Here is a 27,877-nt window from a genome sequence, read left to right as displayed (position 1 = left end):
TTTTAAACTCCCATTCCGATCTGGTAAAATAAACCTTTTGCCAGGCACAAACATTCCTTTTTAATACATATGTTACCCCTAGAGTAGGCTCTGGGCAGCCCAGAAGATAAGGTGCAGTGTATTGAAAATGAAGGAGATGTATTTTTAGGTTTTACATGCCCTGGTAGTGAAAAACTCCTACATTCATTTTTCACTATCACAAGGCCTATCGCTCCCACTTCATAACATTGGAGATGCCTCATTACATTTTATAAGTGTCATTTCCAAATGAGAAGAGATAACCAAGTTATGTTTGGTGTCTCTGGAATTGCAATTTAAATGCCTAACTTATGGTTAAGTCAGATTTGAAAAACTCTGAAAATGCCACTTTTAGAAACTTGCATCCCACCTTAGCCAGTTAGTGCCTACAGCCTGTCTCTGGGTGCATGACAGGGTGTAGCTGACAGTTGGTCTTTGTATATTCCTTCTAGTCAGCCAGATGCAATAGGGAGATATGGGAGGGACGAGCTGTGCACAGCCCCACTTACACCTGAATAGGCTGTTTCCTGCCTCCATGCAAAGGGCTACACACCTCCTGTAGTTAGACTGGAAGGCAGGATGCCTGGGGACTTCAAAGGAAAGCCTCCAGATGCTTCATCCCCTCTTCAAAGCCACAACTCATTAAAAATAATGGACCTAAGACATTACCACTTTAGTACACTTGTGGCCCTTTGGATACTCTGCCAGGAAGGACTGCTGTGCTGCTACAAGGACTGCCACTCTGCCTGACCACTGCACTGTAAGAATTGCTATCCTGCTGTGCTGACCTGCTGCCTTCTGTCTGAGTGAGAATGACTGGACCTGCATCTCTTGATCCCAGAATGCAGAGTGACTGCAAGGGCTAGTTGCCTGACCACCTGATCGGAAGCCTCAGAGACATACCAGGCTTCCAATGACATTGCACCTCACCTAGTCTCTGCCATCTGCCATGTAGTGCCACACCAGTCCTGGACCCTTGGAGGTGGGCTTGAAGTTCTTTGCCTGACTCTGTGGACATAATGGAATGGACGTATCTCCTCTGCTGTGTAGTGCAACACCGAGCTGAACTGATCCATCCCTGCTGCTGCATGGATTAGACCTGTATCACATTGCACCTCTTCTGAACCATTGCATTTCCCTGACTGCACAACGCACCCTCGGCACAGGTCCATGCATTCCTCATTGATGGCAGCCTTAATGACATCAGCATACTCCACATCGCAGCCCTGCACCTCTTTGAAATCAACGCATTGCATAACTGCATGCTGCATCCTCGATGCAGGACTTTGCATCACAAGTCCCTTCAATGTTCGATGATAATGCTGGCCCTGGCACAGCAGTCTCACTGCATCTCAGAACCGAGGCATCGCTACGGCTGGCGATGAACCTTTGACACAGATCCATGCAAAACTCTGCAAGGCAGAGTGTTCAGTAGGCCTAACTGGGTCCCTGTTGCTGCTCTGCACTCCATCACGGTGGACCTGAACTTCTCACTTTGTCATCGTGACCAGATATTCACATTTGGCGCTATAGACCTTTCAGTATTTTCACTAAAAACTTTAAAATCTTATATATCTGGTTCTATAAATTGGATTTTTTGTCAATTTGGTCTTGTTTTGGTCTTGTGGTTGTTGTCACTGTGTACTGCTTGAAGTGTTACAAAAATACTTTACACATTGCCTCCGAGTTAAACATAACTGTTCTGTGCCAAACTACTTGAGGGATGATCACAGGTTATTTTATGGTCTGCTTGTGACTTCACCCTGGGGTAAACTGTAGTTGCTGCTTGAGAAAGGTTTCACCTCCCTCAACCAGAATTTTTTTTTTTTTGCAAGTTAAAATCCTACCTTTTGTGGAGGACAGTCTAAATAAGGAGTAAATTAAATTTACTGAATTTACTCCACCATAGTGATAGTACCATAGAAGAAATTGAACCGTCAGATTCCATTCCACAACTAGAACTTCCTTCAGAAGTTTGAGCATTTTCAAAACCTAAATCATGCTGTAAGTGTGTTCGATGACTGACCATGTAGGATAGATTTTGAATCTTCATGAACAACCAAAGTGGTAAGACTTTCTGATCATCCGCAGTGTCTTGGCGATCACCTCCTCTAATTTATTCACAAGTCTTATATGATTATTGTGGTATTGGCATGCATTCTATGGTACACAGAGATTAGATATCTTTTTACTGTTCTGTCAGGAAAGGTTCATAATCATAGAAATGAAATTAGACTAAACTTAACAGTGATAGCTAAATGTTTCCGGCTTCTACTAAGCTGCGGCAAATATTGTAAGAACTCACATAATAGTTGCAAAACAATCAAAAATGATTATACACCGATTGCATAATTCGACCCATTAAGAGGGAAACTGTATTTTTATTCTGTGCATTTGCTGCTATATGAGAGGGTGCATCCTTCGCTCTCATAATGCAGCTCTGTCAACCAAATAATTTGATTGTATGTTTCTGCAGTATGAGCATAGTAATTATAGGAAGAAATATTGTACTCTTTTTCCTCAGAATGGCCTCTCCAAGTTCAGATAGGTCGCTATACGTCATCAGTGAAGTAGCCTGGTGTTTAGTTCTTGCACATTGGGATGATAAACAAAGTATTTGCAATCCACACCCATAAACGAAGGCATCTTTGGGTGTTTCTTAAGTAGAATGCCCTGTTTCATCTAGCACTGAAAATACTAAAATACCTAATCACGTTTTATGTTTGTATTGATCACAGAGTCTATAGACAACTTCCAACATGTTACTCATTCTGTTGAACGGCTGCTTTACATCGGCACAATACAAAGTGCAGGGGTATCCTCTGACATCTCCAGAATATAGGTTTATGATTATAAAAGGTTTTCTATTGTCAGGGAAAGGGTGCAGGGAAGGTCTGTCAAGTTTGCTTCTTAAATATCAATGGAAAGAGACACTCTTCCAATTGGCACCCCACCCTACACAGTACAAGAGAAAGGTGTCCTGGGTCTCCTTAAGAAGGTCCCGGTTAGGAGAAATAAAGTCACAAATGGCAAAAAAACGTTTGCCAACCTTCTAGTTTATGGCTGAAGATAGAGGTGTAGGCAGAAAAAGATTTGCAAAGCACAAACACTCTGAAACTATGGACAGGAAAAGAGTCAAGGAATCTTGTTTTAAAATACATTCAAAGGGGAATTTGACTACAAGGAATAAAAAGAAATTAGCAACAAAATAGAAATGAATAAGCAATAAATATGACAAAAATAAGGGAGTAAGCTTTGCAACCAATGCACCACTCACTAATGCCTCCTTTTTTATGTTGATACAATAACTGACAACCGAGTCCTGTTACATTTTGTTTGAACAGATTTAGCTATAACGAAAGAGTTCATAGAATATAAATCAACATGGTTTAATGTAACAATTTCCTGATTATCCATACTCTTTATCACCTTGACTCCGATGTCCTCCCTGCTCATCCACTTGCATCGTCACAAAATATATTATAAACATTTACTCTCTGTCCTTTAACAAAAGGTAAATATTACATGGACATATTGTATTGCACAGCTTCCCAGAAGTGAATCTGATGTTTTTGGGTTGCTCAAGGCAAGAAGTACTTCACTTATTCTAATAACGCATTATTCCAATATCACATCTAACAACACATTTCAATTTAACTATTGTGCTCATAGCAGGGAAAATGGTGACTGTTTTGTAAAATTACTATTTACTGAACAAAGGGAGGAGTGTGAAGAAGTGATGTCTCTCACCACAAAGATATATTTAGATGTTTATTTACGCTCATGAAACAGGATACAAGGTACGTCCAGACCCCACAGTGCGATCCACCATCTGACTCCTACACAGACTTTCACCATTCCAGAACTCCTTGAAAGATTCCGTCATCACACTTACAACTTTAAACTTAAACAAGAATACAACACAACTTCCTCCTTATAAATATGCAAACTTAGTGCATTTAATGCAGTTTTAAAACTAATTACATTACGTAGTCTTTAAACCATTTTGGTGGATTCCGCAGCCTTTCACATAATACCATATTGTCTTCTGAACCAGCCTTAATGGAATCCTTAGTTTCACATTGACATCTCCCTTTACAAGGAACCAATCTTCTAATATTCTATTTCTCATTTCCCTCCAACATCACTGTATTGCCAAAAATCTTTAAACTTTTCTTGATCTTTGAGAACTTGGATTCTCCTTTTTTTAACTACAGAACCTAATTTTACTCTCACATGTTCACCTACCCTCAATTGATAAGGATCTCTGTTAATTCTCTTATTATGTCTGTCACAGAATATTATTTGCTTCGCTCTCATTTTCCTTCTGACTTCAGATAAATCAGAATGTACATTCTCCTCTCTTCTCATCCAAAATGGAGACGAAATTGTTGATGGTCTCCTCCCTCGTAACAATTTAAAAGGAGATTCTTGCGTCACAGAATGCGGAGTACACCTATAACTCCACAACATACTTCTAAGTTCACCTTTCCAATCCAACCCATTTTTAATGGCCAACTGCAAACACTCCACTAGCACTCTGTTAAATCCCTCGACCAATCCTTTTTCTTGAGAATTATAAAGAGCTGTTCTATGATGCCATACGTCAAGTAGCTCAAAGAAACTTTCAATTGTTATCGAAGTGAATTGAGGACCATTATCTGTAACAATTTCTTCAGGAATACCCTCTCTCGCAAATATGTCTTTCCAAAATTAATAATGTTATCTGATTTTATTTCATCCACCATCTGAACCTCAGGTCATTTTGAGAAATAGTGCATAATTACTATAGCAAACGTGTTTCTTAATCCTGGAATTTAAATGGACCACAAATGTCCATACCAACCTTTCTCTACACACCCTTAATGGGACTTATAGGTGACTCTTTAGCTACCCAGGATTTATCACAGTTCCAACAACATTTGCAATTTCTTACAAACCTATCTATATCATTGTCCATACCTGGCCACCAAAAGTCCATGTGTGTCTTTCGCTTCATGGCTGAGATGCCTTCATGGCCCTTATGCAATAATGTAATTAATCTTTGTCGAAGCAAAGTTGGAACAATTAACCTTTCTCCTCTATACACCATATTATCCACCACAGATAATTCTGACCACACCGATTTTTATTTCCCCAGCATTTCATAATCCCCCATTGCTTCCTCCACTGACTTGTCACATTTTCTTTAATCTTGCACAACTCCTCATCTCGATCCACATCATCTTTCTAATCCTGTCTGGCAATAGCTTTGTCAAATAATGCCTCCAACATTGCTCCAATTTACTTGTTTTGGGGTCACCTCTTTAAAGAACAGTATATCACAATATATTTCCTGTCCACAACCTAGCTTTCCCCCCTCATTGGTCGACCATGTACTGCAGTCCACTGCCCTTTGGCTAGGTTTGCACAATAGACAAACCCTCTCCATACATATAGAAAAATAACCAATGGACATAAATGTTGTTCAAAGAAATTACAAATGGCTAAGGCCCTCATTACAACACTGGCGGTAAATCCCACTTACTGCCACACTGACTGCCGCCAACATACCGCCACCACAGCAGATATCCGTTTACCATATTATGACACACACCAGTCTGTCACTATTCAGCCACAGACACAAGTCCGCCACACCAACGGTCAGTGATAAACTGGCGGTATCAAAACCTACACCGTTACGCCAACAGAACAACACCCATCACATTATGACCCACGAATCACCACGGCAGACATTCAATGGTGGTAAACAATTGGCGGTACATACCGCCGCTCTCAAAATACACACACACATGCAAAACAACAACACAATGGACAATTCAAACAACACACACCTGACACCCATACAAACACCACACCCACACACGCACAGCACTATAAAACACACACCCACATTTCCAACAACATTACCCAAATCCCCTCATGACTACAAACCATTGGCACGAGACAGACACCACGACCACAGACAAAACCAGAGCCACACACCACCATCACCTATACACCAACCACACACCCCACATCACACACCCCAACACATTACCCTACACACCCTCACCTACACAACTCACACAACACCCATGGCACCACAAAGACCCCCAGATTCTCAGAGGAGGAGCTAAGGGTCATGGTGGAGGAAATCATCAGGGTAGAGCCTCCGCTATTTGGAGCACAGGTGCAGCAGACCCCCATCTCCTCCCCCACAACTAACATCATGGGAGGAGCAAGTCTTGGCAATCATGCATCCTGAGGGCCTGGCCGGAGTAGGAGGATGACTGGACTCTCGTAAGTCAACTCTCTATTACTATCAATCCCCTCCTACCTGCATGCCTTCACATACCCCCGCCCTCAACCTCAAACCCATCACCCCACCACCTCCCACACACCCCACCATCACATCCCACCCATCCCAATGCCAAGCCCTGCATGCACCAACAATGCATGGACATCACTCACAGCCCTGCATGGACACCTATCACCAACGCATGCTCACTACAGAGAATCAGCTAGCCCATCACATACCAACCTGCACAAGTTAAAGCTGTCAGGGCAAATACAAACAAATAGGGCAACCCACCAATGCTCAATATGTCACACACAGAAATATTAACAAAGCATTTACATCCCCACAGGTATCCCAGCCAATGTCACCGGAGAAGAGGTGCCAGCACTATCCAGTCCCCCAACTGAAGAGGCCCACAGTGATGACAGCAACTCTGGTCGCCTGGATCTGGATGACCAACCTGGCCCATCAGGGACCTCTTGACAGTTGGTTACCCAGGCACAGTCACACACCACCCCAGAGCCTCTCCCCTCAGTAAACACCACCACAGCACCCATCAATCCAGCATTCCCATACCTCTGTCCCCAGCACACATCAATCAGCAGTGTGTCCACCACTACAGGGATCCCAGGGCACACCTCATACCCAAGACAATGAGGGACCTGGGGTCAGTGGCAGAGGGCACATGGTTCAGGGGACAGAGGCACAGGACAACAGGGACACTGGGAGTACTGCTGTGCACCAGGGAACCGACTGTCCACGAGGCACTTGCAAAGATCCTGGGAGCCTACCAACATTCCCAGGATAAGCTGGGCCAGATCCTGGACCACGTGCAGGAGAACAGGAGGCTGCAGGAGGGACAGTACCAGGGGATCAGGGAGGACTTGCAGGCCATCAACACCACCCTGGTTTCCATTGCAGGGGTGCTAACAGACATGGCAAACATTATGAGGGAGGCAGTCTCACACCAGTGGGCACCTGCCACTAGCCAGACATCTGAACTGCCTACCACCTCCGCTGCCGCTAGTGGACAGGAGGCCCCACCACAGGACCAACAGGCCACCAGCACTCCTCCCCCTGCAGAAGGAGAACACCCCTCAAACATTCCCTGCAATCCAGGCAGAAGCCAGAGACTATTGCCAAGATCCCCACCTGGAAATGAGACTCTCCTGATTGTCACCATGGGTCCCACTCTGTCACCCTGTCCACCTTGAACTGCCATTGCTCCCCTTCCTATGTCCCCTTGAACAATGCACATGTGCTACAAATAGACTGGAACTATACTTTGGACTTTCCTCCATCATCACCCCATCCGTTTGCACTAGCCCCTCTTCTTTTTAGCACTTCAATAAACACCCTTGGAAAAAATACAAGTATGGAATATATAAAATGTGTTCAGTATGTATTTGTTTAACCAGGTTCAAACATTGCAATTCAACTGTACAGTAATGTTCACATATGAAAGACCTGTAGTTTCCTGCAGTGACCACACCAGGAGCGATAGTGGGGCACCAACATCTGTAAAATGAATTGCCGAAGGGTACAGTGAGTGGGCATAGATGTGAGAAATAACAGCATGCCTGTGCCAAAGATAATCTAAATAATGACAATGAAATGTGAAGTAACACTTTTACCTGTTTGTCATTGTAAGTATTGTCTGATCACTGCTGTTCTGTTGTCCTCATCCTCATCCTCCTCATCCTCACTGTCCACAGGGTCCACTGCTGCCACACAGCCATCTCCAGCCTCATCCTCTTGCAGAAAAGGCACATGGAGTCTCAAGGTAAGGTTGTGCAACATGCAGCATGCAGCATGCCACGGTTATCTGGCAGCCCTTCTTGAGTGAGTAGCATAGGGATCCACCTGTTAGATGGAGGCACCTGAACCTGGCCTTCAGGAGGCTAAAGGTTTGTTTGATTATCCTTCTTGTTCGCCCATTGCCTCATTGTAACGTTCTTCTGCCCTTGTCCTGGCATTCCTCACAGGGGTCAGTAGCCATGATAGGTTGGGGTAACCTGAGGCACCTGCAAATATTGTGGGACAACATTAAGCCACACGCTATCCTAAATGGCCCACACCATACCCATACACCAACATATACTGGGTGGGAACCAGGGCTCACCTACTAGCCACACCCAGTGCCTCTGTAGTTGGCCCATCACATTTGGGATGCTGCTATTCCTCAGGATAAAGGCATCATGCACAGACCCAGGATACTTTGCATTGACATGGGAGATGTACTGGTCCGCAAAGCACACCACCTGGACATTCATGGAATGGAAACTCTTTCGATTTCTGAACACCTGTTCATTTCAATAGGGGAAAGACAAATGCAATATGAGTCCCATCAATCGCCCCAATTATGTTGGTGATATGTCCCATTGCATAGAAGTTAGCCTTCACTGTGGCCAAATCCTCCAATTGGGGGAAAACAATGTATCTGCACATGTGTTTAATCAGGGCAGACAACATTCTGGCCAGCACTATTAAGAACATTGGCTGTGACATTCCTGCTGCCAAGCCTACTGTCACTTGAAAAGAACCAGTTGCCAAGAAATGGAGCACTGATAGAACTTGCACAAGAGGGGGATTCCAGTGAGTTGACGGATAGCAGATATCAGGTCAGGCTCTAGTTGGGCACACAGTTCTGTGATTGTTGCCCTGTCAAGTCTATAGGTGAGGATAATGTGCCGGTCCTCCATTGTTGCCAAGTCCACCAGGGGTCTGTACACGGGGGTATGTTGCCATCTCCTATTCATCCACAGTGGTTGCAATCTATGGGGCAAAAAAGTGAGGAGCCGGTCACAAACTGAACTTTGAAGCCACTACAGTACAATGTATGATGTTACATTTTAATGGTTAAGTGGGATTGTCCTATATGTCCAGTTTTAACTGTAATGCAGTTTTTATCCAGGGCCTGCCCCCCCTCCCGAAATGCGTCCGCCTGTCCTGTGTGGAAGGATAGGTGGAAGTGAGATAATTCTCCTGCGTCGTGCCCCGTTGTGGGAGGCAGTCGGGAACCGCCATGCAAATCCTCATTGGTTAACATTGGGCCCTATGGGGTACAGTGGCCAATGGTGATGTACGCCGGCGGTGATGGTATGCACCGCCGCAGACGTAACTGCCATTTTCTATCTGAACACTCAGTTGCTACCTAACCTTCAACAGGACCGGACCTACACTGCATGTGCTGCTGTGACCTGTGTCTGGAACCTACGATGGCCCGTGTGACTGGGGAAAAGGCCCGTGCCTTCACCTCAGTGGAGTTGGAGCAACTGGTGGATTGGGTCCTACCGCAGTATGGACTCCTGCATGGGCCTCCAGACCAACAGGTGAGTACACTGTGGGCATGATGCCTGTGGCATGAATGCATGGGGTGGTGTGTGTGAAGGACTCGTGTAGGGGGGGTGGGTGGATGTCCCCTGGGTGGCATATAGCATGTGACCTGGGCCAAGTGTGTGTAAATGGTTTGTGAAGGGGTATGATGGGCCACATGTGTAACAGGCAGGACGCCCTGACTGATACTATTTCCTGTGTGTATTTCCTCTGCAGGTCAGTGGCCATCAAAAGAAGGGTATATGGCGTGCCATCACCAAGGACGTGGGGACCCTGGGGGTCTACGACAGGTGAAGCACCCACTGCCGGAAACAGTGAGAGGACCTGAGACGCTGGGCACAGAAGACGGCAGAGGCCCAGCTGGGGATGGCCTCCCAACGAGGAAGGGGTACCCGTCGAACCCTGACCCCCCTGATGGCCCGCATCCTGGCGGTGGCCTATCCGGAGCTGGATGGGCACTTGATCGCATCACAGCAGCCACAAGGGGGTGATAACAGTGCCGATCATTACAAGTTACGCATGGTAGGGTGGTATTCAGGTGGGGGACATGGGTCAGTGGGTGCTCCTAGGCCAGGCCTGACACTGCAATGTAGGTCCCCTGGTGGCAAGGGTCTGGAGGGATAGTCCTGCTACCTAGCTCGTAGGCATCCAATACTGGTCAGGGCTGCTTGGATATCAGGTGTGCTGCCTTTGGCAGTGTGTGCCCCTCCCCATGCCTTGGTAACTAGCAATATCACTGGTAGTGCAATGCATAGTGTGTAGGGCTCTTCCCTGTGTGTGAGGGTAGTGTGTACACCAACAGTGGTGTTGGTGCAGACATTGACTAAGTGTATACTTTGTCTCTCTCCTCCCCTTTCTTGTTTTGTCATCCTGTCCTTTTGTGGATTAGCATAATCTGGCAGAGGACCAGAGGCAACGGAGGAAGCTGCGTCCACAGGACCCAGGAGGCAGAGTCCACTGACGGTGAGGGCACCATTGGGATGGAGGGTGAGGGGAGCACTGCGGCGGAGACTGGAGGGGACAGTTCGGACACAGATACCTCCTCCTCCTCCCTGGTGGTGGCAGACACCTCTATGCTCACCCCAGCTACAGGTACAGCCGCCACCCCTGTACCAGCATCGCCTTTCCAGCAGCCCCTTAGTGAATTGCCCATGCCCGCTCACCCAGGAGGGTGGGCATCTCCTTCGCCCCAGGCACCTCACGCCCTGCCCCAGTTAGCCCTGCTGCCCTGAGTGAGGAGGCTATTGACCTCCTGCAATCCATCTCTTTAGGGCAGTCAACCATTGTGAATGCCATCCAGGGGCAGGAAGCCCAGATGCAACAGACTTATGCATTTATGGAGGGTAGTCACACTGGCTTGGCAGCCCAACAAAGATCAATCCAGGTTCTGGCCTCTTCTCTGATGGCAGACATTGTCCCTGTTTCCACCCTCCAACATCCTCTACCCAATCCCATTCCCCTCAAACCCAACCTATCCCACGCACACAGGCACGCGAGCATGCACACAAGACAACACACAAGAGTGGCTCAGGCAAACACAAGCACCACACATCATTCCACAGGCACTCACACAAACACCATCCAGATGCAGACACACCAACATCCACTGCCTCCACTGTGTCCCCCTCCTCCTCCTCGTCCACCTCCCTGCCAGTAGCGTCTCCACTCACACCTGCATGCACTACATCCACATCCACTGCCTCCAGCGCCATCACGCCTACCACTACACGCCCCTCACTGGCAGTCACCACCCCTACATCCATGCACACGTCCCCTGTGTCCTCTCCCACTGTGTCTGTGCCCCTCCTCCTAAAGTACACAAATAAAGCACTCAGACACCCAACAGCCATCCACCTCACAACAGCATCCAACCCATGCACCTTCACCCAAACCTAGCAGACATACACCTCCTACAACCACTCCCTCTTCCTCCACTCCCAAACCTTCTCCCTCTACCCGCCCCAATGTCCCTAAGAAGTTTTTCCTCTCCACCATTGACCTCTTCACTACCCCCCCCCCGTCCTTCACGTCTGGCACGTCTGGCCAGGGTGGCAAAAACACAGGCAAGCACCTCAGCCACCCAGTCTATGGGCCCAGTAGTCTCCACACCCACTTGTGGTGGGAATGGATCCAGGCCACATGTCCAAAGGGTGAAGGAGCCTGCACCAGGCAGCCACAAGGAAAGGGTGCCTGCCCAGCTGCGGGACGGAAGGGCAAGGAGCCAGCACCAGCTGCTGCCAGGAAGGGCAAGGAGCCAGCCCCAGCTGCTGCCGGGAAGGGCAAAGAGCCAGCACCAGCTGCTGCCAGGAAGGGTAAGGAGCCAGCACCAGCTGCTGCAAGGAATGGCAAGGGGCCTGGTGCAGGGACTCAGACAGAGACCCCACCACCAACCATGGTTGTGCAGCTGTCTGAGGCTGCGGGGGATGGGCTGGAGCCTCCCCCCACCAGCAGCAGCAGCAGCACCACCAGTGGGCAGCCATCTGAGGCTGCAGGGGATGGGATATTATTACACTCCTGGTGTCCTTGCATTATTCCTCAGGGTTATGGTGTCAATATCTTTTATTACTGCATCTGATTGTGTGTATGGTGTTGGAGGTGGGGGTGTGTGTGTTGCGTGTGTGTGTCCCTCTCTTTTTCCTGCCCACCTCCTCTGTGTACTAGGCGGCTGTACTCACTGTGGTCGTCTTCGCTGTCATTGGTGTTTGTGGTGGAGCAGGACGTAAAAGATAATTGGAAAGATTTGCAGTTCGGGCTCCATGGCGGCGTGGTTGTTCCCTGTGTCTCCAATGGTGGGTCCTTTCCCTTCTGAGGTCTGTTTCCGCCAGGCTTTTGATGTTGTTGGTACTGCCCCAGAAAAGGTGGTGGATTGTGTTGTCATTATATGGTGGGCGGAACTTTGACTTCCGCCTGGCTCTAGGCGGCTACCGCCGTGGTGCCTGTTGTTTCTGCCCTGGCAGTTGGTGTGGTAAAGTGGCTGTCTATCTGGATTCTCACCACCATGGTCATAATTTGGCAGTCATTACTGCCACTTTATCACCGACCTCCAGGGTTGTAAAGAGGGCCTAAGTCTGAATCCTGAATTTTATTAATTTTTCATCTCATTGTCGGAATTAGTGACTTAAACACTATGAATTGGTATCAATGAAATGTCAAGTGGCATAAAATCTCATGACAAAATATGTGAAGAGAGTTACAATTTTCAGATCCGTTTGAAAAGTTCTGGAACAAGCTAACGAGTGACCTCTCCATTTAAAATAAGCTATTTTTATTGATCTCTTCCATAATGCACAACTTGTTGTATATGCTCCAGCCTCTGCGTAATCAGTTTCTCAATCAAACAACCAGCATCTAAGGATTAATATAAAAAGTCACACCCATTCACCCAGTCACTCGATCAGTTACACATTATTATATAGTAGGTTGTGTATTGGGGTGGGTCAGTTTTTTAACAGTTGAGTACAAAGTGTTGTTTAGTACCCTAAGGATCCAATGAGATACAGTGATTTGAAGCATAGAGGATGCACTGAATTGTGTTCACTTTGTGGAGCTATGATGCAGACTAAATTGGTGGTTTCTTTTCTTTAGGGCACAGCAAGTTGGATATGGATGCCTAAGGCTTATTAGGTTTGTTTCCCCTGGATGCATTACACTTTGATGTTATGGCAAATCTAGATTTTCGTTTGGCTGGTAAGGATTTTATGGATTAGTGATTTTAGGCAGCAAGGGTGTATGGAATGTTAGTGCTACTAGGCTATATTGCAGCATGATAAAAGTACTAGGATGCAGGGATCTGCGGTGTTTTAGCACCCTTAGGGTGCAGTGGGATGTTGTAGTTTAAGTATATACATTTGTCAAAGTTTTTTAATAGGGGTAGGATCTTAATTTTTTTTTCAATTAGATTTTAAAGTAAGAACAAATGCTAATAAAGGTTCACTGTCTCTATAGTTGATAATAAATGTTCACTGTCTCTATAGTTGATAACATGATGAACAAAAGATGACATCTGTAAGTTAGTGTAACAATGAGTGATAAAAAGAATGCATGAATTAATCTGAGACACTGATGACTGTTTGAGGCTGCATTCAAGACCATCTTTTTTCACCCACAATGTACCTCTAGAGAGAAAACATCCATATGCAAATATACCTAGATGTGCTTTCGAGGGTCACTGTGCCACAGGCCTCAAACGATATTTCACTGACAAGAAATAAGGAGGCCAAAACTAGTATGTGACTGCATGTTTTCCCATATGGAGGAAACCTGGTCAAGCAAAATGCCCAAGACCGGTTGGCAGGTTTCTGTCTAAATTGGAGTAGTGGTATAAAAATGCTAGTCTGTAATACAGTCCAAGCAGTCACAAGTAACTGAGGGTAATCCAAGCATTTCATTTATCATTCTGTTCCTGGTTGCATCAGTAAGGTAGTGGCACTAAGCCTTGAAACAAAAAGCACAAAGGCATAAGCAGGTTTTGAATACCCGTATTATTGCAAGACAAGTGAACAACGTATGATCTTTAGAGTTGGGTCTTCTAGGTTGTGCATAATTGAGCTTCAGATACATAACTGGAAACTTCATCAACCTTGAAGAATTATAAAACAGACAGGAGACCCCTAGAGCTAAAGGGAACAGGTTGCAAACTGCTGCAATGAGTCACTGATCTATGATAATGTACCTGCCATAGGAGCAGGAGGAACCAGACGAAAGGGTGCAGTCCTCAATATTAGCTATGTTAGCATGGTGAAAACAAAATATAGAACACAGGCATCTCACAATGGTGGAACAGTGAGCATGAAATGTTCACATGAACTGAGAACCACTACTGGGTGGATGCCTTCATTTGTGTCGGACTTGGAGTGTTCAATGCTTTACAAAAAGCTCAAATGAAGACCTCTAAAGATCCACAAAGACACAAGTCTGAAGTGCTAGTTCTCTGTGTGAAACAACAAGGGCTCCTGGCTCAAGAATAAGCTAAATAAAGATAAGCATGACTATTTAAAATGGACTTTACATCGCTAGACACTAAACACCTGAATCAAGATGAAATACCCCCTTCTACATTGCTCCTGATGTCAATGGAAAGGCATGTCATCAGAGCAAAAGCTGGCCCAAATAGAAGAGGTCAGTTGCAAAAAACAATCACCAAAAGAATTCTTTTTACAGGATACCGATATTAGTAATTTGTTTTGTGGGTAACAAATGTATTTAAACTTATCTTCACAATTTGCTTTTGCCACTGTGACAATGAAATTGTTGACGAATAGTGCCAAAGAAATAAAACTTTACTTGGTGCAATTGGATGCTATCACAAGAATATCAAGAGAAAAAAATAAACAGAATATCTACAAGACAAGGTAAACTTTCAGTAAGGAAAACCCCAAATTAACTAACTTAGTTGGCAGGAAAGTTAACTGGATAAATGGCAATCTTGATTAGCAGCAGCATAAACTAGTAATAACTAAGAAGGCAATCAGTGGCAGAATTCATGGACATGTGAGTACATGGCTAACTTTAGCAGGACATTCAAACAAATGCTGGAAATAAGATGCAGCAACAGTAATCTTGCTCTCTGTAGGAACAACATTATTCAAAACCAATGAATATGGATCTTGTAAAGACATATATTTTGAAAACCATAAGGTAGAATGAACAGTGGTAGAATGTGCAAATTCAAACGTGTTGGGCGAGTGACCCTTGAATGCAGACTACAGAAATCAAAAGACACACAGCACTAGTACCACAACAGCTTGAGCACCCGTGGAGGTCTTCTTCCCACCTCAGGTTCAGAAACCACAAGCACTCTGGTGAGGCACCATACCGTATCCCACCTACTAGAAGTCGACTAGATCTTTGGACTCAGTGAGGATTGTGGTAATCAGATTCATTCAACACAAATCAACAAAATAAACAACATACACAATTCTAGACATAATGACCAATTCAGGCACTAAAACAAACTCCACACTGAATAAGTTTTAAAGCTTTCTTATAATCCCAAAATCAATGTAACGCATATGGTGTGCAAAACTAAATTACAAACAGACATGAAAATAATTGACTGACCAAAACATCTAAAGAGATTAAGGGGCTGAAAACGACCTGGAGGGGGGGGTGGAATACTCTGTCACAAACATGAAACTCCATAGGTTATAACAGAACTTGTAATACGGCGGACGAGATATCCGTCATGTTTGTGACGGAGAATCCCATCCGCCAAGGTTGTAATCGGGCCCTAAGGGGGTCATTCCAACCCTGGTGGTCGGTGTTAAAGCGGCGGCAAAACCGCTAACAGGCTGGCGATAAAAAAAATGCAATTCCGACTCTGGCGGAAACCGCCAACAGAGACCGCCACTTCAACACACCGCCCGCCACAGCGGGACAAACAAACAGTGTGGCGGTCACCGACAACAGACAGGCGGGAGACAATGTACCGCCCACCCTATCACAACCCACCAATCCGCCACCTTTTCCGGGGCGGTAGCCCCGCCGATAAAAACACAGCGGAAACAGACATTTCAAACAGAAAACGCTCACCTCCATACACCCCACGAGGAATCTGGACAGCATGGAACCCGAACTCCACATCCTCCCAGCGATTGTCTTCCTGCTCCTCTACCAGGAGCACGAACGCCGGCGCAGAAGACAACGGTGAGTACTGCACCTACGACACAGGGGAGGGGGGAGGCAAAAAATTACGGGGACACACATATGCGACACACCCACCCTCACCCTCACCCACTACAACACACACATCAATGCATAGCAACACATCACAGTTACCCCCCCAAATCCCCTGGAAGAATGCAAAGACAAAAGGAAATGATTATAAACTTTGGAATATATTGTATGACTGAGTATAAAATATATCACACATCTAAAACTTTATATACATAAATTGTCCAGTCCGATATGTGTATCAGGCATTGTTCGTGGGCCACTGGGCCAAAATCACATGGGCAAAGCACACACAGGATACCTGACTCCAACGGAGAGAACACTGCAGGGGCATCAGATAGGAAAACTACAGGCACCTCAGGGGGAAGGGAAGGGGGGGCACCTCTGCCAGATGAGTCCACGATGCCAGATCCATGAGGGGCCTCCATGGCCACTGTTCCATCCTGGGGAGTGCAAAGCCACAGTCTCTCAAGTCTCTACAGTGGGTGGGTTGCCCACTGTGCCATCCTGGGCAGTGCAAAGCCACAGTCTCTCAAGTCTCAACAGTGGGTGGGTTGCCCACTGTGCCATCCTGGGGAGTGCAAAGCCACAGTCTCTCAAGTCTCTACAGTGGGTGGCTTGCCCACTGTGCCATCCTGGGGAGTGCAAAGCCACATTCTCGCAAGTCGATATCAGTCTCCACTGGTACTGGAGGGGGACTAGTGCCCAGAGTGCTTCATGCAGCCCTGCCCGACACAGATGCGTGCCTGCCCCTTCCGGCAATGGGCCAGCGGTGCTTGAGATGAAGGGCCCAGTTCAGCGGTGCTTGAGACGGCGGTGCCCAGCGGGGCGGTGCTTGAGATGAAGGGCCCAGCGCAGCGGTGCTTGAGATGAAGGGCCCAGCGGAGCAGTGCTTGAGATGAAGGGCCCAGGGCAGCGGTGCTTGAGACGGCGGTGCCCAGCGGAGCAGTGCTTGAGATGAAGGGCCCAGCGCAGCGGTGCTTGAGACGGCGGTGCCCAGCGGAGCGGTGCTTGAGGTGAAGGGCCCAGCGCAGCGGTGCTTGAGATGAAGGGCCCAGCGGAGCAGTGCTTGAGATGCAGGGCCCAGCGCAGCGGTGCTTGAGACGGCAGTGCCCAGCGGAGCGGTGCTTGAGATGAAGGGCCGAGCGCAGCGGTGCTTGAGACGGCGGTGCCCAGCGGAGCGGTGCTTGAGATGAAGGGCCCAGCGCAGCGGTGCTTGAGATGAAGGGCCCAGCGGAGCAGTGCTTGAGATGAAGGGCCCAGCACAGCGGTGCTTGAGACGGCGGTGCCCAGCGGAGCGGTGCTTGAGATGAAGGGCCCAGCGCAGCGGTGCTTGAGATGAAGGGCCCAGCGGAGCAGTGCTTGAGATGAAGGGCCCAGCACAGCGGTGCTTGAGACGGCGGTGCCCAGCGGAGCGGTGCTTGAGATGAAGGGCCCAGCGCAGCGGTGCTTGAGATGAAGGGCCCAGCGGAGCAGTGCTTGAGATGAAGGGCCCAGCGCAGTGGTGCTTGAGACGGCGGTGCCCAGCGGAGCGGTGCTTGAGATGAAGGGCCCAGCGCAGCGGTGCTTGAGACGGCGATGCCCAGCGGAGCGGTGCTTGAGACGGCGGTGCCCAGCGGAGCGGTGCTTGAGATGAAGGGCCCAGCGCAGCGGTGCTTGAGATGAAGGGCCAAGCGGAGCGGTGCTTGAGATGAAGGGCCCAGCGCAGCGGTGCTTGAGATGAAGGGCCCAGCGGAGCAGTGCTTGAGATGAAGGGCCCAGCGCAGCGGTGCTTGAGACGGCGGTGCCCAGCGGAGTGGTGCTTGAGATGAAGGGCCCAGCGCAGCGGTGCTTGAGATGAAGGGCCCAGCGGAGCAGTGCTTGAGATGAAGGGCCCAGCGCAGCGGTGCTTGAGACGGTGGTGCCCAGCGGAGCGGTGCTTGAGACGGCGGTGCCCAGCGGAGCGGTGCTTGAGACGGCAGTGCCCAGCGGAGCGGTGCTTGAGATGAAGGGCCCAGCGCAGCGGTGCTTGAGATGAAGGGCCAAGCGGAGCAGTGCTTGAGATGAAGGGACCAGCGCAGCGGTGCTTGAGACGGCGGTGCCCAGCGGAGCGGTGCTTGAGATGAAGGGCCCAGCGCAACGGTGCTTGAGACGGCGGTGCCCAGCGGAGCGGTGCTTGAGATGAAGGGCCCAGCGCAGCGGTGCTTGAGATGAAGGGCCCAGCGGAGCAGTGCTTGAGATGAAGGACCCAGCGCAGCGGTGCTTGAGACGGCGGTGCCCAGCGGAGCGGTGCTAGAGATGAAGGGCCCAGCGCAGCGGTGCTTGAGACGGCGGTGCCCAGTGGAGCGGTGCTTGAGATGAAGGGCCCAGCGCAGCGGTGCTTGAGACGGCGGTGCCCAGCGGAGCGGTGCTTGAGATGAAGGGCCCAGCGCAGCGGTGCTTGAGACGGCGGTGCCCAGCGGAGCGGTGCTTGACATGAAGGGCCCAGCGCAGCGGTGCTTGAGACAGCGGTGCCCAGCGGAGCGGTGCTTGAGATGAAGGGCCCAGTGCAGCGGTGCTTGAGATGAAGGGCCCAGCGGAGCAGTGCTTGAGATGAAGGGCCCAGCGCAGCGGTGGTTGAGACGGCGGTTCCCAGCAGAGCGGTGCTTGAGATGAAGGGCCCAGTGCAGCAGTGCTTGAGATGAAGGGCCCAGCGGAGCGGTGCTTGAGATGAAGGGCTCAGCGCAGCGGTGCTTGAGACAGCGGTGCCCAGCGGAGCTGTGCTTGAGATGAAGGGCCCAGCGCAGCGGTGCTTGAGATGAAGAGCCCAGCGGAGCGGTGCTTGAGATGAAGGGCTCAGCGCAGCAGTGCTTGAGACGGCGGTGCCCAGCGGAGCGGTGCTTGAGATGAAGGGCCCAGCGCAGCGGTGCTTGAGACGGCGGTGCCCAGCGGAGCGGTGCTTGAGATGAAGGGCCCAGCGCAGCGGTGCTTGAGACGGCGGTGCCAAGCGCAGCGGTGCTTGAGATGAAGGGCCCAGCGCAGCGGTGCTTGAGATGGCGGTGCCCAGCGGAGCGGTGCTTGAGATGAAGGGCCCAGCGGAGCAGTGCTTGAGATGAAGGGCCCAGCGGAGCGGTGCTTGAGACGGCGGTGCCCAGCGGAGCAGTGCTTGAGATGAAGGGCCCAGCACAGCGGTGCTTGAGACGGCGTTGCCCAGCGGAGCGGTGCTTGAGGTGAAGGGCCCAGCGCAGCGGAGCTTGAGATGAAGGGCCCAGTGGAGCAGTGCTTGAGATGCAGGGCCCAGCGCAGCGGTGCTTGAGACGGTGGTGCCCAGCGGAGCGGTGCTTGAGATGAAGGGCCCAGCGCAGCGGTGTTTGAGACGGTGGTGCCCAGCGGAGCGGTGCTTGAGATGAAGGGCCCAGTGCAGCGGTGCTTGAGACGGCGGTGCCCAGCGGAGCGGTGCTTGAGATGAAGGGCCCAGCGCAGTGGTGCTTGAGATGAAGGGCCCAGCGCAGCGGTGCTTGAGACGGCGGTGCCCAGCAGAGCGGTGCTTGAGATGAAGGGCCCAGCGCAGCGGTGCTTGAGACGGCGGTGCCCAGCGGAGCGGTGCTTGAGATGAAGGGCCCAGCGCAGCGGTGCTTGAGACGGCGGTGCCCAGCGGAGCGGTGCTTGAGATGAAGGGCCCAGCGCAGCGGTGCTTGAGACAGCGGTGCCCAGCGGAGCGGTGCTTGAGATGAAGGGCCCAGCGCAGCGGTGCCTGAGATGAAGGGCCCAGCGGAGCAGTGCTTGAGATGAAGGGCCCAGCGCAGCAGTGCTTGAGACGGCGGTGCCCAGCGGAGCGGTGCTTGAGATGAAGGGCCCAGCGCAGCGGTGCTTGAAATGAAGGGCCCAGCGGAGCAGTGCTTGAGATGAAGGGCCCAGCGCAGCGGTGCTTGAGATGAAGTGCCTAGCGGAGCAGTGCTTGAGATGAAGGGCCCAGCGCAGCGGTGCTTGAGACGGCGGTGCCCAGCGGAGCGATGCTTGAGATGAAGGGCCCAGCGCAGCGGTGCTTGAGACGGTGGTGCCCAGCGGAGCGGTGCTTGAGATGAAGGGCCCAGCGCAGCGGTGCTTGAGATGAAGGGCCCAGCGGAGCGGTGCTTGAGATGAAGGGCCCAGCGCAGCGGTGCTTGAGACGGCGGTGCCCAGCGGAGCGGTGCTTGAGATGAAGGGCCCAGTGCAGCGGTGCTTGAGACGGCGATGCCCAGCGGAGCAGTGCTTGAGATGAAGGGCCCAGCGGAGCAGTGCTAGAGATGAAGGGCCCAGCGCAGCGGTGCTTGAGACGGCGGTGCCCAGCGGAGCAGTGCTTGAGATGAAGGGCCCAGCGCAGCGGTGCTTGAGGCGGCGGTGCCCAGCGGAGCGGTGCTTGAGATGAAGGGCCCAGCGCAGCGGTCCTTGAGACGGCGGTGCCCAGCGGAGCGGTGCTTGAGATGAAGGGCCCAGCGGAGCAGTGCTTGAGATGAAGGGCCCAGCGGAGCGGTGCTTGAGACGGCGGTGCCCAGCGGAGCAGTGCTTGAGATGAAGGGCCCAGCGCAGCGGTGCTTGAGACGGCGGTGCCCAGCGGAGCAGTGCTTGAGATGAAGGGCCCAGCGCAGCGGTGCTTGAGACGGCGGTGCCCAGCGAAGCGGTGCTTGAGATGAAGGGCCCAGCGCAGCGGTGCTTGAGATGAAGGGCCCAGCGGAGCAGTGCTTGAGATGAAGGGCCCAGCGCAGCGGTGCTTGAGACAGTGGTGCCCAGCGGAGCGGTGCTTGACATGAAGGGCCCAGCGCAGCGGTGCTTGAGATAAAGGGCCCAGCGGAGCAGTGCTTGAGATGAAGGGCCCAGCGCAGCGGTGCTTGTGATGAAGGGCCCAGCGGAGCAGTGCTTGAGATGAAGGGCCCAGCGCAGCGGTGCTTGAGACAGCGGTGCCCAGCGGAGCGGTGCTTGAGATGAAGGGCCCAGCGCAGCGGTGCTTGAGACGGCGGTGCCCAGCGGAGCGGTGCTTGAGATGAAGGGCCCAGCGCAGCGGTGCTTGAGACGGCGGTGCCCAGCGGAGCGGTGCTTGAGATGAAGGGCCCAGCGCAGCGGTGCTTGAGACGGCGGTGCCCAGCGGAGCGGTGCTTGGGATGAAGGGCCCAGCGCAGCAGTGCTTGAGACAGCGGTGCCCAGCGGAGCGGTGCTTGAGATGAAGGGCCCAGCGCAGCGGTGCTTGAGATGAAGGGCCCAGCGCAGTGGTGCTTGAGATGAAGGGCCCAGCGCAGCGGTGCTTGAGGCGGCGGTGCCCAGCGGAGCGGTGCTTGAGATGAAGTGCCCAGCGGAGCAATGCTTGAGATGAAGGGCCCAGCGCAGCGGTGCTTGAGACGGCTGTGCCCAGCGGAGCTGTGCTTGAGATGAAGGGCCCAGCGGAGCGGTGCTTGAGATGAAGGGCCCAGCGCAGCGGTGCTTGAGACGGCGGTGCCCAGCGGAGCGGTGCTTGAGATGAAGGGCCCAGCGTAGCGGTGCTTAAGACGGCAGTGCCCAGCGGAGCGGTGCTTGAGATGAAGGGCCCAGCGCAGCGGTGCATGAGATGAAGGGCCCAGCGGAGCGGTGCTTGAGATGAAGGGCCCAGCGCAGCGGTGCTTGAGGCGGCGGTGCCCAGCGGAGCAGTGCTTGAGATGAAGGGCCCAGCGGAGCAGTGCTAGAGATGAAGGGCCCAGCGCAGCGGTGCTTGAGACGGCGGTGCCCAGCGGAGCGGTGCTTGAGATGAAGGGCCCAGCGCAGCGGTGCATGAGATGAAGGGCCCAGCGGAGCGGTGCTTGAGATGAAGGGCCCAGCGCAGCGGTGCTTGAGGCGGCGGTGCCCAGCGGAGCAGTGCTTGAGATGAAGGGCCCAGCGGAGCAGTGCTAGAGATGAAGGGCCCAGCGCAGCGGTGCTTGAGACGGCGGTGCCCAGCGGAGCGGTGCTTGAGATGAAGGGCGGTGCTTGAGACGGTGGTGCCCAGCGGAGCGGTGCTTGAGATGAAGGGCCCAGCGCAGCGGTGCTTGAGACGGCGGTGCCCAGCGGAGCGGTGCTTGAGATGAAGGGCCCAGCGGAGCAGTGCTTGAGATGAAGGGCCCAGCGGAGCGGTGCTTGAGACGGCGGTGCCCAGCGGAGCGGTGCTTGAGATGAAGGGCCCAGTTCAGCGGTGCTTCGGAAGAGTGCCCAGTTCAGCGGATCAGCCCATGGCGTGGAGGTCATTCGCCACCTGACCTGTGGCTGGCTGCACCTTCCTGCCCACCTGGGATGGGCCTGGTGGGGCCCTCCTGGGCTGCAGTACCGGGCCTGTTGGTGTCGTCCTGCCCACCTGGGATGGGTCATGCGGGGCCCTTCTGCACAGCTGGGCTGCTGGCGGTCTTGTCGGGCGTGCTGCCCTTCCCAGCCTTCCCTGGTCGCCTGTGGCCCTTTCCCACCTTTGGCAGTGTGCCAGGTGGCACCACACTCCCTGCCGGAGCCATGGTAGGTATTTTGGTCCCAGGTGTTTTAGGCCTCTCGTGCCGGGCACTGACAATTTTGGCATGTTTTTGCGGCTTTGGGCTGCCTGTGCCTTGGCTCCCTACTGAGCTGGCTGCCCTTGAGGATGGGGGACTCCACAGTCCATGGCAGACTGTCTTCACAGGGCCCGCTGTTGAGGTGGCTGAGGTGCTGACTGGAGTCTTTTTAGATGGACGGGGTGGGGGAGTTGTTGGGAAGAGGTCAAGTTTGGAAAGGAAAATAAGTTTAGGAAGAGAGGGACGGGTAGGTGTAGTAGGTATGAGAGTGGAGGAGGAGGTTGTGGTTGTAGGAGTTTGAAATCTGGTGTCTTTGGGTCCAGGTGCTTGGGCTGGAGGCTGTCGTGAGGTGGATGGCTGTTGGGTGGGTGTCTGCCTGCGTTTGTGTAGCTTGGAAGAGGGGGTGACAGACACACTGGGAGAGGACACAGGGGACGTGTGAATGGCAGTGGGGGTGGTGACTTCACATGTGCGGGGGGTTCTGGTGGGTGTGCTGGTGATGGACGTAGTGGCTTCAGATGTTGTGCCTGCAGGTGTGAGTGGAGACGTGACAGGGAGGGAGGAGGGAGACGAGGAGGAGGGGGACACAGTGGAGGCAATGGGTGTTGGTATGTCTGCATGTGGATGTTGCTTGTGTGAATGCCTGTGTGATGTGTGGTGCTTATGTCTGGATGAGCTTCCCTTGGGTGTTGAGGTGTGTGCAGGCTGGTCTGATGGTGTGTCTGGGATAGGCAGAGGTACAGGGGATTGGGTATGGGTGGAGGAAGTTGGAGGGGGAGGCTAGAGACAGGGACAATTGCTGCCATCAGTGCTGAGGCCAGAGTGTTGAACGATCGCTGATGGGTAGCCTGACCCGAATGAATGCCCTCCAGGTATGTATTACTCTGGTGCACCTCCCTTTCTACACCCTGGATGGCATTCAAAAGGGTAGACTGCCCAACAATGAGCGTCCTCAGGAGGTCAATGACCTCCTCACTGAGGGCAGCAGGGGTGACAGGGGCAGGGCCTGAGATGCTTGGGGCGAAGGAGATGCCCACCTTCCTGGGTGAGCGGGCACGGGGCAAACGCTGAGGGGCTGCTGGGAGGGCGGTGCTGGTGCGCTGGGTGGCGGCTGTACCTGTTGTAGTGGGGGGCACGGATGTTGCCGCCACCACAAGGGAGCTCCCTTCAGAGGACGAGTCGCTGTCACTGACATCCGCACGAGTCCCCGCTGTGGAGCTCCCCTCGCCCTCACTCTCACTGGTGAAATCCGAGTCAGTTGCATGGCCCGCCATGGCCATGTGAGATGCAGCTCCCTCGTGCTCCGATGCCACTTCTCCTCCGCCTGATGATGCTAATGCACAAATGAACAGGAAGACAACAAAAAAGGGGGGTGGGGAAAAATAAAGAAATGTTGAGTGCATGCATTGGCGACACTGTTGGCGGACAGGACAGACACAGAAGCCCCCTGCACTACGCTGCGCACTTGGGGTCGACCACGCAATCCGTGGGACATGGCCTACAAGCCTATGGGCGACCTCTGCTCACATACATGACACAGGGCAATGAATAGCTGTACTTGGCACCCTACAGAGGTGGGGGGCAGGGGCACAGGGCCATGCCTTACGGAGGGGCCTAGCCTACAGATATCGCCCTGGCCTAGGGATACCCACAGCCCTCCACCCCCACCCAGACACCTCCACTGCACGCAAAGTCACCAGGATTTGAGTGTACTCACCCCCTTGTGTCTGCTGTGATGTCCTCACGCGCCCATCCACCTCAGGGTAGGCCACCGCCAGGATCCGGGACATCAGGGGGGTCAAAGTACGACTGGCACCCCTCCCACGTTGGGAGGCCATCCCTAGCTGAGCCTCCGCCGTCTTCCTCCTCCAGCGTCGGATGTCCTCCCATCTCTTACTGCAGTGGGTGCCCCGTCTCTGGTGGACCCCCAGGGTCCGGACGTCCTTGGCGATGGCAAGCCAAATACCGATTTTCTGGTGGGCACTGACCTATGTGACATGTAAAGGGAGAGAAGAATAATCATCACCTTCTGCATGCTCGATGTGAGTGGCCCCCCATCCCCACCCTCGCCATGTGGCACATGCTCTCATCTGTCGTTTGATGCATGCCTCAATCGCTCCTCTCCCCACCATCTTTCATCCACCCGACTCAACACAGGCATTGGCCACAAAGCATGGTCCCAGTGTACTTACCTGTTGGTCTGGAGGACCGTAGGGTAGCGCATACTGGGGGAGGACCCCATCCACGAGTTTCTCCAACTCCTGAGCAGTGAAGGCAGGTGCCCTTTCCCCAGTCGCATGAGCCATTGTCTCTTCCAGACCGTGGTCACAGCAGCACTTGCAGTGTAGGTCCTCTCCTGTGGAAGATCAGGTATTGAGTGATTAGGCAGATAGAAAATGGCGGTCACACCCGCGGCGGTGCGTACCGCGGCGGTGCGTACCGCGATCGCCGGCGCACATCGTCATTGGCTCCTGAGACCCATAGGGTTCAATGTTAACCAATGCAGCTTTGCGCCGCGGTCTTCGACCGCCTACGGCCACGGTGTCCCACGCCAGCGCATTGACCTCACATCTCATTGTCGCACTTCATAGGTCAGGCAGCTGCCATTTCAAGGGCCCACATGCCTTATTTTCTACTGCGTCACACATACCTAGGCCTTGCATCGACACTCATACAAGCCATTCAATGCATTGGGAATCGTGTTATGTGCAAGCTGTGGTTACATACCTGTGGGTTGATTGACTCTGTGCTCGCTGTTGTCCTTCATAGGCACCGTCCGCTGGCACATGCGAGGAGATGGAGAAATCTTCCTGTGTACCGACCGCTGGTGGACCTGTCGACAATGGAGGAAAGACATGTCATACTGACATACAGGCTTGACCGAGCCACTATACAGGAACTATGTACCCAGTTGGAGCCAGACCTGATGTCACCAATCCGCCAACCCACAGGGATCCCCCCTCTGGTGCAGGTGCTGTCAGTACTCCATTTCCTAGCAAGTGGGTCATTTCAAACAACAGTGGCCCTATCATCAGGGATGTCCCAGCCCATGTTTTCTAAGGTGTTGTCCAGAGTGTTGTCTGCCCTGCTAAAACACATGCGGAGCTACATCGTCTTCCCTGAGGTGGGGGATTTGGCTACAGTGAAGGCTGATTTCTATGCCCTTGGACATATACCCAACATCATTGGTGCCATTGATGGGACACATGTTGCTTTGGTCCCCCCCAGCAGGAGTGAACAGGTGAACAGGAACAGGAAGAGTTATCATTCCATGAATGTCCAGATGGTGTGTTTGGCTGACCAGTACATCTCCCATGTTAATGCCAAGTTCCCCGGGTCAGTGCATGACGCGTACATCATGCGGAATAGCAGCACCCCTTACGTGATGGGTCAACTCCAGAGGCACTGTGTGTGGCTATTAGGAGACTCTGGTTACCCCAACCTGTCATGGCTACTGACCCCAGTGAGGAATCCCAGGACAAGGGCAGAGGAACGGTACAATGAGGCCCATGGGAGAACTAGGAGGGTGATCGAGCGGACCTTCAGCCTCCTGAAGGCCAGGTTTAGATGCCTCCATATGACTGGTGGATCCCTAATGTACTCACCAAAGAAGGTGTGCCAGATCATCGTGGCCTGCTGTATGCTTCACAACCTGGCTTTGCGATGCCAGGTGCCTTTTCTGCAGGAGGATGGTCCAGATGGTGGTGTTGTAGCAGCTGTGGAGCCTGTGGAGAGTGAAGAGGAGGAAGGCGAAGAGGACGACATAGAGAACAGGAACACTGTAATACAGCAGTATTTTCAATGCCACACAGGTAAGAATCCACACCGACATATTACATATACTTAACCCCTGCTACCCCTCTACTGTCTGTCCTTTTCCCCCAGTGTATGGTAACTGAGTTGTGACTTTCCCTTCCGATTTCAGAGATGTGGGCCCCACTGTGTGACATCTGCTTTATTTCCCCATGGACTACAGCTGTGTGACATTGGTATGTTGGCATCACAATGTGAATATGCCATTTGGCACGGTAATGTCTAATACATTTCTACATAATCACAGCCAGACTCCAGATTGTTTTATGCAATAAGTGTGTTTATTACAGTGCTCTAAATTGGTGGGTGGTTGCAAATCGTTGAGGTGTGATGGTGGAGGATTGTCCATGGCAGAGTCCAGACTATCAGTATCACAGGTGCATTGTCCAGATGCCTGTGGAAAGTGGAGCAGGGGTAGTGTAAGGTTGGACAGGGTGTCAATATGGGACAGTGGGATGACAATCAGGGAGGTATCCTTTGCTGGCGGGGGTCTTGGCATCTTACTCTGTCTTCTTCCTGGATCTCAGGGCCCTCTAGCGGGGTGGTTCTCCTTCGGCAGGGGGTGGGGTTCTGGTGGCCTGTTGGTCTTGTGTCGGGACCTCCTGTCCACTAGCGCCGGCGGAGGTGGTAGGCAGTTCTTGGTCCATGCTAGTGTCAGGGGCCCTTTGTGGTGCAACAGTGTCCCGCAATGTGGTGACTACCTCATTCAGAGCCACTACGATGGTGCCCATGGCGGTACTGATGTTTCTTAGTTCTTCCCTGAACCCCATATACTGTTGCTCCTGCAGAAGCTGGATCTCCTGAAACCTGGCCAGGACCGTCGCAATCGTCTCCTGGGAGTGGTGGAATGCTCCCATGATGGAGGAGAGGGCCTCATGGAGAGTGGGTTCCCTGGGCCTGTCCCCCCCCTGTCGCACAGCAGCCCTCCCAGTTCCCCTGTTTCCCTGTGCCTCTGTCCCTTGGACCGTGTGCCCACTACCACTGCACCCAGGTCCCTGTTGTTGTTGGGGTGGTGGGTTAACCTGGGTGCCCTGTAGTGGAGGACACACCACTGATTGACGTGTCCTGGGGACAGAGATATGGGCCCGCTGTGTGGGTGCTGTGCTGGTGTTCCCAGAGGGGGGAAGGTCTGCTGTGGCCTGTGGCTGTCTGAGGGGAACCGACTGTCCAGAGGTCCACGATGGGCCGGGCTGGTCATCTAGATCCAGGGAGACAGAGGTGCTGTCATCACTGTGGGCCTCTTCTGGGGGTGGAGTGGACATTTGTGGACCCTCCTGCGCGG

This window comes from Pleurodeles waltl, chromosome 1_2 (assembly GCF_031143425.1).
Source record: "Pleurodeles waltl isolate 20211129_DDA chromosome 1_2, aPleWal1.hap1.20221129, whole genome shotgun sequence".
NCBI lineage: Eukaryota > Metazoa > Chordata > Amphibia > Caudata > Salamandridae > Pleurodeles > Pleurodeles waltl.
Note: the sequence above shows the minus strand (reverse complement) of the source record.